Genomic DNA, 5,791 nt, shown 5'->3' with positions numbered 1-5,791 from the left:
CTGCCCTCTTTGCTAACAAAACGGAATATGAATGTCAATTGGTCCACATGAGATAAATCTGGGGTTGAATCCACAATGATAGAGTAGTATTTGCTTGCTTGCAGTTCATCTGCTATAGCCTGTTTGGTTTTTGCACCCATCAATTCAATGAATTCCTCACAAATGGTGGAGGACAGATATGAGGTATTACCTCGACCCATCTGCCCAAACTTTCTGATGTGATCCTTTAGAAAGGGATCAAATTCAGCCAGGACCTCCAGAATACCAAGGTAGTTCCCATTGAGAGGAGACCCTAACGATTCATTTTTACCCCTAAATGCAAGGCCCCTTTCTGCAAGGAATTTAATGACTGCAACAACTCTTTGTAACACCTGCCTCCAATAGCTGCTCTCTGCCTGAAACTGTTTGAACAGGTCTGCATCAACTGTGGCACCTTTGGCGCGGTTCAAGACTGCTTGCATGCAGGTTATGTGCTCAGCACTTCGCTCATGTTCACCAAATCTTTCTGAGTGTTTCCAATCACAATAGCCTGTCACAAAAGAATGCGTTTTTGGGGAAAACAGTTTGCATGCAAAGCAGTAAACATTACCAGTAGAGGGAGAGTACATCAGCCACTCTCTTTGTACTCGTTGTCCATTGGGCAAGTGTGAAGTAAAATGTTCATTGTTTAGGCATCGGGTTTTGCCTCCTAGCCCACTGTTCCTCACAGAAGCTGGATAATGGCTGTGACGGTTGTGAAATGATTTTGCACCTCTTTGAATAAGAACTTCCTTCATTGACTCAGTGAGGGTCTCAGCCCATTTAGCGGGATCACTAGGTAGAGTTGTCACTGTAGATGGTGTTGAAGAAAGATTCAGCTCATTTTCTATGCTGTCCAGAGGTGCAGTGACCTCACATTCATCCGAGCAACTGGCTACTGCTGAATTGGTTGAATCATAAGCATCAGAAGCATTTGGTTCAGTGTCTACACTTGTAGTGGTCTCAGGATCTTGGGAGCTACATGCTAGCTCAGGTGCATTGCTAACCTTAGCTGAATTTGCAGTAGCATTTATAGAATTGCTTTCAGCAGATGTCTTTGTACTGAAGAAGCTGGAGATATTTGGAACACTCTCAAGTAAAACTGATTCCTTTTTTTTCTTTTCTTGCTGAATTTTTTTTCTAGCTCCTCCACTTAAACGTTTATGATCCATATTTCCCTTCTTTCTTTGCACATTGGCTCTTTGCCTATCACAACAGATAAACCAACTATGTGTGTGTGTGTGTGTGTGTGTGTGTGTGTGTGTGTGTGTGTGTGTGTGTGTGTGTGTGTGTGTGTGTGTGTGTGTGTGTGTGTGTGTGTGAGTTTGTTTGTGTGTTTATGATCGGTGCTGCTTCCTTCAAGTGTGTGAGGTGATTTAGAAAACTAGCAACCCAGCATCAACACTCCAAAGCAGAGAATAACAGCTTACTAGCATAGACAATTGAGAGCAGAGAATCAACTGATTCGTCTGATAGACAGCAGGAGAGCAGAGTGGTCAGTGATGATCGAATCAAGAAAATGTCTAAATGGCAAGGGAACAGACTGATTTGTACTGAGGAGAAAGAGAGAGAGAGCCAATTACAGTGAAATATATTCCAAAAGAGCCAAGTGACTAGCTGAAGGCAGGGACAAATGCCTTGGAGTGACCAACAAGAGTGCAAAGTACCAAATGGCAAAATGTGGAAAGACCAACAGGCAGATCTGCTTTTACCTCTTATCTTCACAACCAAAAAGTTGCTGAATAATGTTTGTAGTCGCTAGCCAGGTATGCCCAAAACAAGAGTCGCTAAACCTAGCAGCAAAGTTGCTTAATTGCAACACACTCTAGGATTCAGGGGAATTAAGGATAATAAAGATATTAATTGTACAACTTTTTGTACTTTTTTTCTAGTTTTTTGAGTCGCCAGCCATGTATGGCCAAAAGTCGCTAATTGAATGCCAACGTTGCTTAATCGCCAACACACTGGGACTCACTGAAGGACTGACTGAATAAAAAAGATAATTAAGATAATTGTGTACTTTTCTCTTCTGATATTTTCTCTAAGGACCCCAAGCTATCTGCAAGCAGCAATAATGTCTGACAGACAGGAGAGCAGAGTGGTCAGTGATGAATGGCAAGGGAACAGGCTGATTTGTACTGAGGAGAAAGAGAGAGAGAGAGAGCCAATTACAGTGAAATATATTCCAAAAGAGCCAAGTGACTAGCTGAAGGCAGGGACAAATGCCTTGGAGTGACCAAGAAGAGTGCAAAGTACCAAATGGCAAAATGTGGGAAGACCAACAGGAAGATCTGCTTTTACCACTTATCTTCACAACCAAAAAGTCGCTAAATGATGTTTTTAGTCGCTAGCCAGGTATGGCCAAAAGACGCGAAATCTAGCGGCAAAGTCGGTCAATCACACAGTGAAACAAATAATTTTAAAAAGATAGTAATCGTACAATGTCTTGTACTTTTGTCTTCTTTCTTAATATTTCTCAAAGGACACCAAAATGTCGCTATCTGCAGGCAGCTTGCTAGCTATGATGGCAGCAACAATGTACCTTAGAGTGACTGACCAACAAGAGCTCAAAGTACCTAATGGCAAAATGTGGAGAGACAGACACAATAAATTGCATTAAGATGAAGAGAACTGTTGCTATTATTAATCTTAACATCAACCAGAAAGTCGCTAAATGTCACCAGCCAGGTATGGCCAAAAGTCGCTTAATTGGCCACACACAGTAACAGAGAAACTAACAAAAAAAAGATCATAAAGATAATAGTTGTACAACTGTGTGTACTTTTGTCTTCTTTCTAAATATTTTCCCAAAGGACACCAAAATGTTGCTATCTGCAGGCGGGAGCGTGCCTATGTTCCCCGGGTCCTATGTTCCCCGGGTCTAATGTTCCCCGGTTGTTCCTGGGTCTTTGTATGCGACCGGGGAACTTAGGACCCTTTTTCTAAAAAAGGGTCCTATGTTCCCTGCATTGTATCTGGCGAAATTGCGAAATTGTGCCCTGACCAAAACCATCCCTAAACCTAACCTGTCACAGGGCGTTGTGGAGCACTTTTTTTTGGCGAAATTGTGCCCTGACCAAAACTATCCCTAAACCTAACCTGTCACAGGGCGTTGTGGAGCACTTTTTTGGCGAAATTGTGCCCTGACCAAAACCATCCCTAAACCTAACCTGTCACAGGGCGTGCGGCAGCAGATAGAGCAACTCAAACGCGAACTTCCTTCCTTCGACAACTTAAACGCGTCTCTGTCATGCGTGTCTGCGTGCGTCTTACTTAGTCGCGCATTGGAAGCAGCGGGGAACATAGAACCCTTTTCTGGAAAAAGTGTTGTACGTTCCCCGCAGCGGGGAACATAGAACCCTTTTTTTTAAAAAGGGTCCTTAGTTCCCCGGTAGAGGGGAACATAGGACCCGGGTAACATAGGGACGGGGAACATAGGGATGACCCGCTGCAGGCAGCTTGCTAGCTATGATGGCAGCAACGATGTCTGCCAGACAGGAGAGAGTGGTCAGTGACGATCGAATCGAGAAAATGACAAAATGGGTCAAAGACCAAAAAGTTATTAACTGACAGCAGTGACAAATGTCAGACTGTAAACTTTCTCGAAAGAAAAGGACAAAATGGGAAGATGCTGATAATAACAGCAAAATGGAAAATATAAGAATTTCCAAGTAATGCTCAACTCAAGTGTGTGTGTGTGTGTGTGTGCGCGCGTTAAACTTCTTGTTGAATGATTTCAAATTATCTCTGAGTCTGAACTGAGGGAAAGGAAACCAAATTTTGAGCAGTCTCTCACGAGTTCAAAATACCAAATGAGGAGATTCTAAAAGAACAGACCGGTTTATGAAAGACTTGATGGGGGAGGGGCACAGCTAAGAATACTTGAGTGAGATTCTGTGATCCAAATTCGAGATAGAGCTTTTTGATAATGATAATTTGTCAGAGTAAGGTTGTGTAATCAAAATTTGAGAATGAGCTTTGTCAATCAATCAAGAATATTTGCATTAAGTTCTGTGATCAAAATTCAGAAACAACCTTTAATAATTGATAAAGAATATGTGAGTGAGGTTGTGTGATCCATCCAATTTGAGAATTAGCTTTGATAATAATGATTGAGAGCCTCTGGCCCTCTGTGGATCATGGCCGCGGGGCCAATTTTGCCTGGCCCCTTGGGGCCTCTGTGGGTCGTGGCCGCGGGGCCAAGTTGGCCTGGCCCCTTGGGGCCTCTGACCCTCTATGGATCGGGGCCAAGTTGGCCTGACCCCTCGGGGCCTCTGGCCCTCTATGGATCATGGCCGCGGGGCCAAGTTGGCCTGACCCCTTAGGACCTCAGGCCCTCTGTGGGTCGCGGCCGCGGGGCCAAGTTGACCTGGCCCCTTGGGGCCTCTTACCCTCTATGGATCGTGGCCGCGGGGCCAAGTTGACCTGGCCCCTTGGGGCCTCTGGCCTTCTGTGGCTCGCGGCCGCGGGGCCAAGTTGGCCTGGCCCTTTGGGGCCTCTGGCCTTCTGTGGGTCGTGGCCGCGGGGCCAAGTTGGCCTGGCCCCTTGGGGCCTCTGACCGTCTATGGATCGTGGCCGCGGGGCCAAGTTGACCTGGCCCCCTGGGGCCTCTGACCCTCTATGGATCGTGGCCGCGGGGCCAAGTTGGCCTGGCCCCTTGGGGCCTCTGACCGTCTATGGATCATGGCCGCGGGGCCAAGTTGGCCTGGCCCCTTGGGGCTTAAGATTATTATTTTTGCAAAAGTAGTTTTGCTTGGGTCGCGGCCGCGGGGCCAAGTTGGCCTGGCCCCTTGGGGCCTCTGGCCCCCTGGGCCTGGGCCCGGTAGGCCCGGTCATTAATCCACCTATGGCAGCACGGTGGTACAGGGGTTAGTGCATGTGCCTCACAATACAAAGGTCATGAGTTCAATCCCAGGCTCGAGATCTTTCTGTGTGGAGTTTGCATGTTCTCCCCATGACTGCGTACTCCAGCTTCCTCCCACCTACAAAGACATGCACCTGGGGATAGGTTGATTGGCAACACTAAATTGGCCCTAGTGTGTGAATGTGAGTGTGAATGTTGTCTGTCTATCTGTGATGAGTTGGTGACTTGTCCAGGGTGTACCCCGCCTTCCGCCTGAATGCAGCTGAGATAGGCTCCAGCGCCCCCCGCGTCCCCGAAAGGGACAAGCGGTAGAAAATGGATGGATGGATTATTATAAGCAGACTAACTATTTAGAGCGGCACCATGATCACTTCCGGGTGTGCCTATGTTTACATCATCGACTGATCAGCAGCTTCCTCACTTCCTTGCTCCCTGGAAGTTTATTCAAGACCATAAATCATACATCTCACCTGCACAGAAGAAGTTTGAGTGGGTATTCCAATAAGTTGGGACACTTTGACAGCCATATAAGACCTGGAACTGGCGAGAACGACATGAAAAGATGCTTGGCCATCTAAATGGGAATATATGAACATCCTAGCAGTCCGCCGTCCTAATTACAGAGGCCCTTGTACAGTAAGTGATGTTTTATTATGTGTATTGGCTCTCATAAAGTGTGCCGTGAGCATAAATCAGTGATGAGGAAAAAAAACTAAAAAAAAATGTCATGATGCGTTTTTGAAATGAATGCGCCGCGTATGCTTAAAATGGTCAAAATAGTTAAATTATTAAATGTTATTATAAATGTGCTCGTTACTACATGACATATATACTTACATCATGTTTATAAAACCCTAAAGGAGGTGTTTGGATGTTTTTTAGCGCTCTATAGACAGAATTTAACGCCTC

This window comes from Entelurus aequoreus, linkage group LG18 (genome assembly GCF_033978785.1).
Source record: "Entelurus aequoreus isolate RoL-2023_Sb linkage group LG18, RoL_Eaeq_v1.1, whole genome shotgun sequence".
NCBI lineage: Eukaryota > Metazoa > Chordata > Actinopteri > Syngnathiformes > Syngnathidae > Entelurus > Entelurus aequoreus.
This window is presented reverse-complemented; position numbering follows the sequence as displayed.